Raw genomic sequence first — 16,836 nt, 5'->3', positions numbered from 1 at the left:
TATAAATATACATATCCCCAGATATTCAGAATTTATTAACAGATTACAACAAATCCCTAGATATAGGGATTTTCAAACAGTAACCGTGTATTCATACTAGATTATCGATCTCGGACATTTGACTTACATATCTTGAAGATCGAAAAACCATCACGAGCTCGCTACCTCGGCTTGCCACGGTCTTAACAAGTAACTTTATCGAAATAGTCTTCTCCGAGCTCGCAATGCCCAGGCTCGAACCTTCTTGACTGATACTAACAAAGATAGACCAAGAAATTTAGACAAATGTTGAACCCTTGTCGTTGTAGCTTCGAGCTTGACTTGTAACCTCGAAACATCTTTGAGACCACATGGTTCTGAGTTCACCAATTCCAACGTCGTCATTTTAATATCGAGCGATACTGTCAAACTCATTTCTCGTTAATGTTGATCACATGTGAATTTTCTTATTTCAAGCTTACACTTTACAAGCCTGTCTTTTGAGACCATAATTTCTATTATCGAAATTTGGGTGTAACAGTTGACTACCAGACATGGACGACGAACTATGTGCTTGTTGTCCTCCAGTTACCTTAAGCCTAGGAAATGCCCAAATCCTTTATTATAGCACGATCAAGGACGTAAAACATCACACACTATATCCAAGTCCGGAGGTAGTGGGACATCAGAATCGCCAACACAAGATGCAGCAGACGAGACATTAGGCATACTTTGTGATGCTCACCTTTAAGTCATCTTCTCTTGAAAAATATTAAAGTTAATTAATTAAGATTATAAGAGACAAAAGTGAAACTAAATAATGATTACTCAATTTTTAAATAATTAAATCTTACATGCGCCTTCTCTGCTTCCTCGCTTAGCCAACCTTTCTTCTTTCGCTAGAGTTGTTCGAATGTGTTGATTAAGCTCGGAAATTGGCCAGACTCATTAGCCTAGAAAGGAAAAAAATATTATAACATACACATAAATTCATTATAAAACAATAAAAATTTATAATTCGTTCAACTTATGTTATCATGAATATGTGCCACAATAGATTTGGAGTCGTGTCCCCCTGGTATACGCATTTTGGCCCGATTTTCCCTGTTCCTTCGAGACCTTTTTTGTTTTACATGAAACAATAATAATAATGTAATTAGTGGTTGCATAATAAAAAATAGTATAAATAATTATAGTTTTACCTGCTGTTCCTCAGAAGACCAATAATCACACAACATTGCCCAGTCAGGTTGAGAAACACCTGTAAATGGTTTCGCCTTTGCCGCTTCATTGTCCTTCTCCCCTCCAATATCGCCTCATATTATACCGCTAGTTAGACAAATACTTCATCATATGTTTTTTCATCTGGTCCTTAACAACTTTATCCTCCAATGGAAAAGTGAACTTGTCCTGCAATTAAAATTAAAAATACTTGGATAATATATACTAACCATCTTTATTAATTATTTCAGTGTTATGTTAAATTTTAGAAAGATACTTATGATAATTACTTGTAAATGGACGCAACATCTGTCTGTGGCACATCAATCCAATGAAACAAAGTATGGGATAATATGTCCCGCACCAATCGAGCAATGGTGTTGTTGAACCATTTTCCATAGTTATATATGGATCTTCTAGTCGTTGGATCAAACTCAACTTTCATATGGGTAATCCCCTTGGATCGCAACATCGTGATCTCTCTCTCAACATCAGCATTGTAACGCCCCAACTCCAGGGACCGTTACAGTGTGCCTTGTAAACAGTGCTAAACTCACTAATCGAGTTATTTGGCCAAAATCGTGTAACTAAGTATGATTAGTGGTTTAGGGATTAAATTTTTTGGTTAAGATGTAACGTTTCATTAGAACGTTTAATATATATGTTGGGATCCCAAAATTATAATTTTAGAGTCTGCTACAAGAAAATATTTACAACAGGCCGTTCTATGCAGCAAAACAGGGTTTAACCCTAGTTCCTCTTTAAACCTCGGCCGTAGCGGACGAGCAGCTGCATATGTACACGTCATCACCTAAGCTCTCCAACTCAAGGATGGTCCAACTTTCTTTTACCTTTACCTGCACCACATAGCACCCGTGAGCCGAAGCCCAGCAAGAAAACACAATATAACATGATATAATATCAACATCAATTGTATTAACTATTCAGGACCAGCAGTCCAAACAAATAGGTGACTATCGCAAAAGTCACAAATATGGGGACATCACCCTATAGCCATGTGACGATAGGATCACCAGGGCTTAACAAATAAGTGAGCACCTCACTAGCTTTAACAGGATAGGTGCATGGTGATTAGTCACCAACATAACCTCCCTCCTGACTCTAGAGTCATAACTGTGGAACAGCGTTCCCTAGCCATGTGACAAACAGTCACCGGGGCCATTTGCCCTGGCTCTGAATAACTAGTCTCAGACTAGCCAAGCGCTTATAATTTTCATCGACCTTCTGGTCGGTCCAACATTAATACCCCATATGAGTCATTCAACGTTGATATCGATTAGATCTAATCTTCATTCGGATCGGCATTCATGACGCTATGCCATCTCTGACTCTTACGTCAGTAAAACACGACCAGTGTTCAACTCATTGTGAACTTGACTAAAAAATCACAGCTTCGCAGATGGATCCAACACCGTTGCCGATTCTGACTAATAAGTCAGTGCCATACACAAGTAAGCCATGCCACCAAACATATATCACATATCCAATATCCATATACAAGGTATTCAACATGCTTACTTAACAAGTACTAGTACAATTAGGACCATGCATGAACACAGAGGCTCAAGCTCTGAACGATATCATACTCAGTATATAAAGCATGTCCTAATCACATGTTTCTCGTATATCATATGCATTATATTTAACAATCCAACATGCACCAATAATAGCCATGCATGTCACGTTTAATAATCAACCAACATGCATCAAGAATAGCCATGCATGTCACATATACACAGGGTGCAGTTTTCTTACCTTTGGTCCAAGCATAGGTTACCAATAAACGAGCCATAAACACGACCCTGATTCCAAGCCTCTAGTGAAAACCTAGTCACAACCATGATATAAACCTCATCAAAAAGAGTAAATAAATACTTCCAAACCCAACCTAAGCCTCCAAGACATCGAATCCCACTCAACTAGGTAGTAGGATCGATCCCAGGCCCTTAGAGTTAAGTTCCCATCACAAAAACACATTTCTGGCATTTTTCTCCCTTAAGGGCCGCGGCCTACATGGACCATGTCGCGGCCCGCCCCCCTGGCAAAGCCTCCTCCATCTTCTTCAAGCAAGGGTCGCGGCCCAACCTCGCACCAGCCACTTTTCCTCATTTTTCCACTTTTAAAACCTTCCAAAAAACCTATCCAAACATCTCCAAATCCCGAAATCAAAGTTCCCAAACATTCCCATGACCCAAAACCCAAGTCTCAAATCACCCAAAAACACATCAAAACACAAAATCCAATTCAAGCTTAAAAAATTTTAAAAACTTAAAACTTAAATCCGGAATTACCTCCAATTTAGTTGTTTCCAACTAAATCCTCCGGCTAATAAGCTTCTAATCTTTCCTAGGATCGCTACACCTCGATCCTCGCTTGAATCCGAGTCCTAGAACTCAAGTTTCCTTCGAAAATGCGATCGGGAGACGAAAATGGAACTTTAAGGGAGAGAGAATGTACATAACGTTCTTTTATTCTTTCAAAAGGTTACTTCAAGCTTAAGTAGCCTCAACCATATCCTAACACTCGGGGTCCCGAAAACACCCCCCGGGGACAAAATAGTCAAAACCTCCAGAATTTCCCCCTGATCTTACTAACTCCCAATTAATCACCAAATATTAATTCTCATCACCCAATAACCCGATAATGCTCTAAATACCCCTTGACTTACTCCAAGTCAAGAATAAATCCCGTTGTGACTTTCCCACTAGCTTACCTCCTAAGATCGTCTTGTGCTGGGTAACCCTGTCATAACCAAATAATAATAAAGCACCAAACGCATATCACATATATGCCCGAAGTGGCCAAAATGGCCAAAATATGAAAATCACCCAATTACTCAGGAATGGGTTCACATGCATATTTAATACACCTAAACATGCATATATTATCATTTAATAACATAATAAAACAATTATGGCCCTCCCGGCCTCCTAATCAAGGTCCTAAACCTTATTAGGAAATTTGGGGCATTACAACTATCCCCTCCTTATAGAAATTTCATCCTCGAAATTTATTCAAACAACTTGGAACAAGAATTCCGCACAATTGACACAAATTTGCAATTCTCCGGATCGCTTTCTCAACCTCACCATCTCTATAGCATTACCTTAACCCAAGGTACATTCTGTTCAATAGAACCTTATTACTTATGTCACAATCTCAACTGGCTATTCCTTACCTGAATACTTATCCTCAACCTTCAGATTCTCATAACTCAACTCATGAGTTTCTTTCAACCCATGTCCACTGCATGGAAGTACATAATACACTGTATACCACTGACAGTGCCAAAGAAAAGGCTGATTCAAAATCAACCTGACCAATCCTATCCAGAATTCAAACTGTCAAACAATCAGAATTCAAACTGTTAAATTACTCTAGGGCTTAACTTGCCTCTATCTGCTCACTCCTTTCCATGGTGGTACTTTCAAGGAAGATACAATTTCCTACTTGGAACTTTATGTTCCTACTTTTCAATTCAACAAAACTTTCCCATTTATTCTGAGAAGTGAGCATCCAAACTTCAATCTCTGATAATCTTAGTAGTCCCCTGAACCACCTCAGGATCCAGATATACATTAACGTATTCATCTTATAAGATGTTCCTCCAATAATAATTGGATAATCCTGTCTCTCTGATTTACCACCAGTCTGAGAGTAATAATCTATATTGAATTTTATCTTTATTCTCATGGCCTTCTTAACCCTTCCAAGACTTGGAAGTCACAATAAAGTCTTCATCCAATAAGATAGACCTTGAGTTTCATGAAGGCGCTCTATCTCTTTCACAAAGAGATATGAATACAGATCAACTGTACTATTCATCCTTGCTGACAAAAAAAATATACTCACTTGGACTACTGGTCCACAATGACTCAATGCCAACTCATACTGACCCACTAACCTGGGCAATCCCACCGCGAAACCCATCGCGATGCTATCTTATTTTCATTATGAAATTCTCAATGGCTATAATGGCCTCACTGATTCCCAATACTCTGTTTGACCTGCTATCAAGCTAAGAACTTTACCATGCATCCCATTACATCCCTCTCTATCTCAAGCCATCACCATAAAGATTTCATATCTTGTTACATTCTCATGATGCCTGAATGAAAAGAATACAGGAATAATACAAGATTCATCCAGAATCTCCCAATTAATCACAATGTCCATCAGATTCCAAATCCGACCCTTATACCACAGTAAATTCATATCTGACCCTACACAACTCTTAGCTAATCCAGCTAAGACTTTCCATTCAATCTTTCCAATCTATGGTTCACTTGGTCATCTTTCCTCTTTATCCTTTCCAAAATGATAATCTCAAACATAATACTGGCCACCTGGCCCACCAGAAACTCTACTCTAGTTTTGGTCAGATCCTTTAATCAACACATTGCTTAGGCAATTACTTTTCTCTATTACTGGGATGTCATAACAATCCACTAACTGATACCGATCTATAAAAGATCCAGAACACTTTCCCAAGGCACCTGAAATATCTTTACCACCCATGGACACTCCTGTCCCTAAGGCACTCTTCAACCTTGGCAAATCTCCACTGAGAAAACACCACAATACCATCATCCAAGATGATCACAAATCCCATTCAAATAAACATTTGAATGCTCTATTCATCTGATTCATAAACACTTGGCACTATACCAATTCTCAAGACATATTCAGCACTTGCAGTGCTCTAATCTGATACCAACACAATCCTTTATATAATTTCCTCTCTCTGATCTCTAACTGGTCCTAACCAGATCCAAGATCCACCTTAAAGAATTCCATCTTATTCAGCAACTAATCCTTTTATTCTTATAACTCCACTGAGCCACTCAAAACAGTGTTTACATCTTATTCTATTTCCGGCACTAATCCAATCATCATTATAGTTTTTTTTTATAACAAGAAACCCTGACAGACCACCTGGTAACACATTCAGAACCCACAGACTAATCCAGTCTGTCCTGATCTCACTGACATGATTCAAGTGATATCCATCACACTAGCTACGAGTTCCATGCATCTCCCTGCAACAGAACTCTAGCTCTTACTACAAGTATCATAAACATAAAGAACCATGTACTATATCAACTAACACAAGGCTTCCGCTCTCAAGCCCAAGAATTACTATACTTTCCTTACCATTCAAGATTGCTCTTTATTTACTTAACCAATCCATACCCTGGATCAAACCAAAGCCTGTCATAACCAGCTTTAACAAGATCACTGATGAGTCCTTTCCATAACCCAACTCATCTCTTAAGTTTCCAATACCATATTACATTCCCATCACAGCATAACCATGTGATCTATATACACCATCTTTATACCCTTCTCTATATACACTAACAACGGAATAGCATGGCACCAAAGCCAAACAGCATAACTCAAAACTCAGAACTAGAAAACTGACCTGTCACCCCCGAGGAACTAGTCTTGGTCTCAGACTCTGATTGCCCTGGATAAACACTCGGGTTGGAATCGAGTTGTCTATCCTCCTTTGCTCAAGCTCTCTTAGTCTTGGGAAATTCTTCTTACGATGTCCAAACATCCTACATGAGAAACATGCCCTTGCTCGACATACTCCAAGATGATGCCTCTTACACCGAGCGCATACTGGATATGTCTTCCAGCTTTCCTTTTTACTTACTCCAATAAGTGGAGGTACCACTATCTGAGCCCCATGCTCTCCAGCACTCTGCTGCCCAATCTGATGTCCTACGCTCTCAATAGCAAGAGCCTTCCCTACCACCTGAGCATAGGTAGAGACTTCATGCACTGGGGCAACTCTAATGCCCTGAGCTATTCCAGGATTCAACCCCTGAATAAACTTTTCCTTCCGAGCTATATCTGTGGGTACCATATCAAAGGAAAACTTGACCAAACCATCAAATTTAGTAACATACTCGCTCACCGATGCATTACCCTGAACAAGATTCAGAAACTCATTCATCTTAACGGTCTTGGCCACATCACAATAATACCTCTCGTTGAACAGCTGCCTGAATTCTTTCCAATCCATCACAGTTGTGTCTCGTGTCTGGGACACTACCTCCCACCACGTCCGAGCATCCTCCCGCAATACACATGTAGCACAGATCACCCTATCATGACCCACCAGTCCCATACTATCAAGAATGGAACTGAGCATGCCCATCCATTGCTCTGCTCTGAGTGGATCTAGGCCTCCCTCGAAGACTGGAGGGTAATACTTCAGGAATCTTCCACAGAGAAATTCCCATCTATTCTCAACCCTAGGCTAAGCTAAAGCTGATGCCACTCCTGGCATAACAGAGGAAGGGGTGCTCCCCAACAGACCCCGCTGTTGCTTCAAGTATCTAATCTTTTCCTCATGCCTCTGCAATCTTGATTGCAAATCTGTAAGCATCTGCTGAAAATTCATAGGTGCAGATGAGGAACTGATACCCTAGCTGTAACTCCCAGCCCCTGTATAACCACCACCAGGCCTCATTATCTGTCTTGAATATAAACATGTTGATTAAATCTGCAGTCAATAACTTGACCCATTAATCACAATAAGCATATCAAGGGCTTTCCCCCACTAGATAAATCTTGCCACACCACAATCATTAACCCCTTGCAGTGCTAAAAACATGCCCATGGCATTCATACGTTATTCATAATCCCTGCTCTTCCATTACTCATACCATGCCTCCAACTCCAGCATGCAAATATCACAATTATATATTCATGGAGCATGCAATTATATGATCACAATCATATATATATATATATTCACGGAGCAAATAATCATATAGTCAAGAGCCAAGCTCTATCAGAATCTCATGCTCTCTAATACAATGTGCAGGTAAAGCATTTACATTCCATTTAAACAGCTATGCACATAACTACAGAAATGGTTACCATCCCATGAGTGAAGCTATCTTCAGTGATGAGTGTACATGCCCAACTTGTCTTCAGGAACCATAAACCTTGGCTCGCTCTGATACCAAGTTGTAACGCCCCAACTCCAGGGACCGTTACGGTGTGCCTTGTAAACAGTGCTAAACTCACTAATCGGGTTATATGGCCAAATTCGTGTAACTAAGTATGATTAGCGGTTTAGGGATTAAATTTTTTGGTTAACATGTAACGTTTCATTAGAACGTTTAATATATATGTTGGGATCCCAAAATTATAATTTCAGAGTCTGCTACAAGAAAATATTTACAACATGCCGTTCTATGCGGCAAAACAGGGTTTAACCCTAGTTCCTCTTTAAACCTCGGCCGTAGCGGACGAGCAGCTGCATATGTACACGTCATCACCTAAGCTCTCCAACTCAAGGATGGTCCAACTTTCTTTTACCTTTACCTGCACCACATAGCACCCGTGAGCCGAAGCCCAGCAAGAAAACACAATATAACATGATATAATATCAACATCGATTGTATTAACTATTCAGGACCAGCAATCCAAACAAATAGGTGACTATCGCAAAAGTCACAAATATGGGGACAACACCCTTTAGCCATGTGACGATAGGATCACCAGGGCTTGACAAATAAGTGAGCACCTCACTAGCTTTAACAGGATAGGTGCATGGTGATTAGTCACCAACATAACCTCCCTCCGGACTCTAGAGTCATAACTGTGGAACAGCGTTCCCTAGCCATGTGACAAACAGTCATCGGGGCCATATGCCCTGGCTCTGAATAACTAGTCTCAGACTAGCCAAGCGCTTATAATTTTCATCGACCTTCTGGTCGGTCCAACATTAATACCCCATATGATTCATTCAACGCTGATATCGATTAGATCTAATCTTCATTTGGCTCGGCGTTCATGACGCTATGCCATCTCTGACTCTTAGGTCAGTAAAACACAACCAGTGTTCAACTCATTGTGAACTTGACTAATAAATCACAGCTTCGCAGATGGATCTAACACCGTTGCCGATTCTAACTAATAAGTCAGTGCCATACACAAGTAAGCCATGCCACCAAACATATATCACATATCCAATATCCATATACAAGGTATTCAGCATGCTTACTTAACAAGTACTAGTACAATTAGGACCATGCACAAACACAGAGGCTCAAGCTCTGAACGATATCATACTCAGTATATAAAGCATGTCCTAATCACATGTTTCTCATGCATCATATGCATTATATTTAACAATCCAACATGCACCAATAATAGCTATGCATGTCACATTTAATAATCAACCAACATGCATCAAGAATAGCCATGCATGTCACATATACATAGGGTGCAGTTTTCTTACCTTTGGTCCAAGCACAGGTTACCAATAAACGAGCCACAAGCACGACCCTGATTCCAAGCCCCTAGTGGAAACCTAGTCACAACCATGATATAAACCTCATCAAAAAGAGTAAATAAATACTTCCAAACCCAACCTAAGCCTCCGGGACATCGAATCCCACTCAACTAGGTAGTAGGATCGATCCCAGGCCCTTAGAGTTAAGTTCCCATCACAAAAACACATTTCTGGCATTTTTTTCCCTTAAGGGTCGTGGCCCTACATGGACCATGCCGCAGCTCGCCCCCCTGGCAGAGCCTCCTCCACCTTCTTCAAGCTAGGGCCGCGGCGCCCAAGAACAGGGTCGCGGCCCAACCTCGCACCAGCCACTTTTCCTCGTTTTTCCACTTTTAAAACCTTCCAAAAACCTATCCAAACATCTCCAAATCCCAAAATCAAAGTTCCCAAACATTCCCATGATCCAAACCCCATAAAACCCAAGTCTCAAATCACCCAAAAACACATCAAAACACAAAATCCAATTCAAGCTTAAAATCTTAAAACTTAAATCTTGAATTACCTCCAATTGAGTTGTTTCCAACTAAATCCTCCGGCTAATAAGATTCTAATATTTCCTAGGATCCCTACGCCTCGATCCTCGCTTGAATCCGAGTCCTAGAACTCCAGTTACCTTCGAAAATGCGATCGGGAGACGAAAATGGAACTTTAAGGGAGAGAGAACGTACAGAACGTTCTTTTATTCTTTTAAAAGGCTACTTCAAGCTTAAGTAGCCTCAACCATATCCTAACACTCGGGGTCCTGAAAACACTCCCCCGGGGACAAAATAGTCAAAACCTCCATAATTTCCCCCTGATCTTACTAACTCCCAATTAATCACCAAATATTAATTCTCATTACCCAATAACCTGGTAATGCTCTAAATACCCCTTGACTTACTCCAAGTCAAGAATAAATCTCGTTGTGACTTTCCCACTAGCTTACCTCCTAAGATCGTCTTGTGCTGGGTAACCCTGGCATAACCAAATATTAATAAAGCACCACACGCATATCACATATATGCCAAATATGCCTGAAATGGCCAAAATATGAAAATCACCCAATTTCTCAGGAATGGGTTCACATGCATATTTAATACACCTAAACATGCATATTATCATTTAATAACATAATAAAACAATTATGGACCTCCCGGCCTCCTAATCAAGGTCTTAAACCTTATTAGGAAATTTGGGGCATTACAAGCATCGTAGTAAGATCCCCTTACTTTTTTCTTTCCCTGGTTGTTGCTAGATTTCGGAGCTGACATGCTACATATTTAAATTGTTATTAAATTTTACGAAATTAATATATTGGTTTTTAGTCATTTGACTAATAAATGAATAAATAATTAATACCAAAAAATAATTAATACCAAAAAATAATTAGAAATGATATTCACTTGATTAAAAAACAAGTTACAAGATTTGTTTCTATATTACAAGTCATCATCCTCATCATCATTAACTACAATATGATCATCATCGCTATCACTATCAACAAGTAAATGTTCTTTATCATCTCCACTTTCGGATAAACCCTCTTCATCAAATTCATTGTCATCAACAACAAAGTTATTAGAGGTTGCGCCACCTAACTCATTAAAATCTTGTACTTCAGTTGGATTGACATCATCATGATTTTATTGAACATTGTCTAATATTGGAAGCTCTACCAATAACTAGAATTCAGAAGAATTATCTTCTTGCAATATTGGTATATCATTGGCAATGTCAATCTCATCGACATCTATGTTTGAAAAATCGCACACATTCCTTGGAATATAAGTGTTTACCAGTCTCCAATCATCCTCGTTTTTATCATCTTTTAGATAATATACCAATTTTTCTTGGGATGCAAGAATGAAAGGATCATCCTTTTAACATTCATCATTTACGTACACGCTTGTGAAAATTGGAACTTTTATTATTCGACTTGTGTAAAACTATTTACACTTAAGAAGTATAACACTGCAACCCATCATGTACAAAAATTTCATTATTTCATTCAATACCCCATAGTAAGTTACATCATCCACACTTGGGACCATAATACCACTGTTCTATGTTTTCAGCTTTAGATTCCGACTAAACAATATATTTAACCCCATTCACAATTATAACCGAATAGGAAAAGACGATAGAACTTGATTTGTTTGCAAGAACATATAATTCATCGGAGACCTTTGAAGGCGTTGACTGCCGTAGTTGACTAATCTACAAATATAAAAAATACAATTAAAACCATAAATATTTATTAAACAATATAATTATAAGATTGCTGAAATACTAACCCAAATTTTGAACCACTCGGGAAACTCAACTTCTTGTTTATGTTGCAGATTCGAACCACTCTATCTTTCCAACTCATTCATATAATCCTCGATTACTGTACAATTGTTCAAGATGTACCTTTCGAATTTTCTCTTCAATTGTGACTCCATCAAAGTAATTGTTCTTTTGCCAATACAACGACTATTGACCTTAAATATAGAATATTCTCAGTCGGGCAGAGATTCAACTCGATCACCATTCCTTTCAGGTCGGTTGAGTCGAGTTTCAATACCCTAAAAGTACATTGAGCAAAACATTAATGACTCATTCATGACGTAAGCTTCAGCAATTGAACATTTGGGATGTGCACGATTTCTAACATATCGTTTGTACATCTCCATTGATCATTCAATTGAGTATATCCACCTGAAGTGTACAGGGCCACCAAGAATTGCCTCTTTCAAAAGATGAAAAACTAAGTGCACCGTTACATCAAAAAATGCAGGAGGAGAAATCAACTCTAATTTGCACAAGATAATTATAATATCATTTTGCATCTTCTTGAGATCTTTAACATTCAAAGTCCAAGAACATAGTTGCTTGAAAAATAAGCACAACTCAGTAATATCTTTTTGGACTTTTGTTCACAAAAATGGCTGGATGCCAGTTAGCAACGGCCGTTGAAATAATACATGACATTCGTGTGATTTGAGCCCTGAAATCTTACCATTGAGAATGTTCAAATTCTTCGATAAGTTTGCTGCAAAACCATCTGGAAATTTAACTGATTTCAACAAGTGACAAAATTGACGACGCTCCTTGACACAGAGTGGAAAGATGCAAGGGGTTTGCTCCACTTGTTCCCATCCTTGTAAAGGTGAAGATTACTCCTAATTTTCATATCAGTTAGAAAATGTCTTGTATTATCTGTATCTTTCGATTTTCCATCGATAGTTAACAAAGTACCCAAAACATTGTCACAGAAAATCATCTCAATATGCATTAAATCCAGATTGTGTCTAAGTGACAAGTTTTCCAATATTCAAGATCAAAAAGTATGCTTCTCGTAGACCAATTAAGCTCAGACAAAGATCATTTACACTTCACACCCCCATATTCATTGTGTTTCCCTGGTTGTCGAATTTGAATATTTTCCATTTGATCCAAGATGTCATCCCTTGAGTAGTCCTTGGGGGGAGGTAGGAGTTCATTGTTACCATAAAAAGTTCAGGTTAATTCCTTTAGTCATGATCCTCATCAAGAAATCTTCTATGCCCAATATATGCAATTTTACATCAGATTCCTACCGGAGGAGTTTCTTCATTACACGTCGGGCATGCCTTATATCCCTTTGTGCTCCAACTAGACATCATAGCCTAAGTTGCAAAATCATTAATAGTCCACAGGAACGATGCAGACATTGTGAATAATGAATTATTGTATGCATCTCGCGTCTCGATACCGTCCTCCCACAAATCTTTCAACTCGTCAACTAGAGGCCTCATAGACACATCAATATCTTTTCCAGGTGAAGTAGGACCTGGAATCAATAGTGACAGCATTAAAAACTCTGGTTTCATCCACTTCCACGATGACAAGTTGTATGGGACCATGATAATAGGCCACATATTGTAAGAGTTGCTTTGATTACCAAATGGATTAAAACCATCTGTAGCAAAACCCAATCTCACATTTCTGGGTTCTGATGCGAAAGCAGGATACGACTTATTAAACTGCTTCCAAGCCTCACTTTCAACAAGATGTCTCATCATACCACCTTCATTAGGCCTCTTAGAATAGTGCCACCTCATATCATCTGCAATATATCGAGAGTTATACATCCTCTTCAGACGTGGTGCCAATGAAAAGTAACCCAACACCTTGTGGGGAACTTTCTTCCCTTTCCCACCAAATTCTTGCCAACGACATTCACCACAAACAGGACAAAATATCAAACTCAAATTCTCTTTGTAAAAGAGTGCACAATCATCACTACAAAAAACATCACTTTTGCCGGTGCAAATTTGCGCCGACAAAAGTCGGCGACGTATCCCCGTCGCTAATTTCACTTTTGCCGACGCAAAATGTAAGGCGCCGGCAATGATATCTTTTGGCGACGAAAAAATGCGCCAGTAAAAATAGGGATGCGCCGGTAAAAAAGTTTGTCACGTTGTTGTGAAAAACACTTTAGCGGCGCAAAAATGCGCCAGCAAAAGTTGACTCTTTTAGTGGCACATTTTTGCGCCGGTAAAGATGTACATATGCAGTGTGAGTTGAAACTTTTGCCGACGTAATTTTGCACCGGTAAAAGTATTTTTTAAATAATTTTTTTATTATATTACTAATTTTATTTTCAATATATTAATATTAATTAATAAATTTCGATTTTAATATATTAATAATTATTTAATTTTTTGTAATATTATTTAATTATAAATAAAATTAAAATTAAAATTTTATAAATAAATAAAAAAAATTACAACTATTAATATTTATTGTCTCCACCAAACATGAAAATATAAAAGTAGTTAAGTAAAATAAATGTCTAATAAATTAAACTTTAAATAAATAAATAAAAAGTTCTACAAATGAGTACCGCTCGCCTCATCATCCCCGCCCCTCTCAGCATCATCGTCATCGTCTGAATCCTGTTCTGGTAAGTCAACAGTAAAACCAGGAGCCATTTCACCAACCTGCTTCAACAAAGCACTGAGCAGGAGATCTTGACGCCGTTGACGACTCTCAAGTTTATTATTATGCTTTTTTAGGTTCTGATTTTCTAGCATAATGTCCTCAATTCGCTGCAAAAGGTTGTCCACTTCAGGTGGCAATTGCCCGGACATTTGAGAAGTTGACGAAGATGCTGCCCTCTTTGCGCCAATTGCCTTCAACCTAGGCAACCCCCCCAAACCCTTTTTTATAACGCGAGCGGGGTCCAAGGACATCCGTGACAATATCCATATCAGGCGGGAACTGACCGTCGACATTATCACCAACACAAGAAGCAGCAGATGATACAGGTGCCGTACTCTGCGATGCTCGACGCTCGACGCTCGGTCATCTCAGTCTGCACAATAAAAAGCACGTATATTGAATTCTAATATAACATTAATTGAAAACCTAACTTATAAATTTTTAATATAACAACATATAAAATATAACTTTATTATCTGTCTGCCAACATCCTATCATTAATGACTGCAGACCAGTGATTGAAAAAGAATGTAATTAATTTTGTTCCTGTATCAGGGAGCAAGTGGGCTAAAGTAAATTTGGTCATGAAAATCCATATCTGAATCAAAATCATGAAGATGTTGATATATACGGTAAGTGTAGTTAATTCCATTAATGGGTAATTTACGTCTCCAAACATATACATCAACTATATTTGCATGTTTTTTATTCAGATATGGATTTTCATGACCAAATTTACTTTATTCCACAAGCTCCCTGATACGGGGACAACATTAGTTACATTATTTTTTTATCTTAGTCCACAATCATTAATCATAAAAATATTGGCACATAGATTATAAAGATTTAATTGTTAAAAATTTAATTAATAATTAATAAATAATTACTAATTGACAACAACCAATTAATAATTAATATTTATTAATTATTTACTAAACTTTTTTAAAGTTAAATGATCATAAATTAGTTAAGGTTATGCAACTTACATGTTTTGTCGCCGCTACATCACTAATCCACTTATCCTTCTTCTTGTGGAGGTGCTCGAATGTGTCGATCATGCTCGGGAGCTCGCCAGTAGATGGGTCCATCTAAAAAAGCAAATTATTTAAATATTGTGACATTTATAATATTTTCGTAAATGTAAGGATATAGGTTATGATAATTTACGTGATCATAAACATGGGCAACGATGGATTTGGAACCGTGTCCTCCTGGTATGGTCATTTTTGCTCAAGCTTCTTTATTTTTCTTCGATATACGCTTCAAACAGAAAACAGTACTCATTAATCTAGATTGTAATTTTATAATTAAAAATTAATGTAAAATCTATGGCATACCTGGTGAGAATCAGAAGCCCAAAAATTACATAGAATTGCCCAATCAGAAGAAGTAATCGACCCAAAAGGTTTTGACTTCGCTCTCTCATTGTCCACCTCTCCTCCAACCTCTACCCAGTGTTTCTTCATTGTGTGGCGCCAATCAGTCAGATGTTTTTGCATTTGTCTTACCATGGCATCGTTGATTACTGAATTGTCTTGTGGATAAATGAATTTGTCCTAAAATCACAATTAAATTTGGAATTTGTTAAAATATTATGAAGATTGACAAAATATTTAATAATGAGTTATTAAAGGTTTAAAAAATGCTTACAGATAGCCTATTTCGAATAACTTGGATATCATCTGGTTTTACTTGTTCCCAAGCTAGTGTAGTTGGGGGTACGGTGTTACGCAAATAACGAGCCATGAAATTGTTGAACCACTTGCCGTACGTTTGAATAGCTTTTCCAGTTTGTGCATCAAACTCTACTTTCAAATGACTAACTTTTTTGGTGGCCAGCTCCTTCTCAATATTAGCACCATAATAAGCTCCCCTGCCCCTCTTGGAGCCACCACCTGTGTCATTACTTGGTTTGGCCATTCTACATTAAAATATTCATTAATTAACTAATTCAAATTATGTATGTCTGTTGTTTTTTGTTATAAAATTAACATTTATTCATTATGGTATTTCCAAACCTACCTTATTTCGAACTAGTGGATCCCTTGGAGATAGTAAAGAGTCATGTACTTCTCCTCATTTTTTAAAAATGTTTCTCAAACATTTTAAAAAAATGAGGAGCAGTACATGAATACATTAGCTATCCCCAAGGCATCGACTAGGTGCATCACTATTATTTTTTGTTATAAAATTAACATTTTATTACTTATTGTCTTTCCCAACTTACCTTATTCCGACCTAGTGGATCCCTTGGAGATAGTAAGCGGTCATGTAGTAATTGTCGTTTCTTCAAGATATTTCATCAAATATCTTGAAAAAATGAGAACTAGTACATGAATACATTAATT

The sequence above is a fragment of the Humulus lupulus genome, chromosome 6 (assembly GCF_963169125.1).
Source record: "Humulus lupulus chromosome 6, drHumLupu1.1, whole genome shotgun sequence".
Classification (NCBI taxonomy): Eukaryota; Viridiplantae; Streptophyta; class Magnoliopsida; order Rosales; family Cannabaceae; genus Humulus; species Humulus lupulus.
This window is presented reverse-complemented; position numbering follows the sequence as displayed.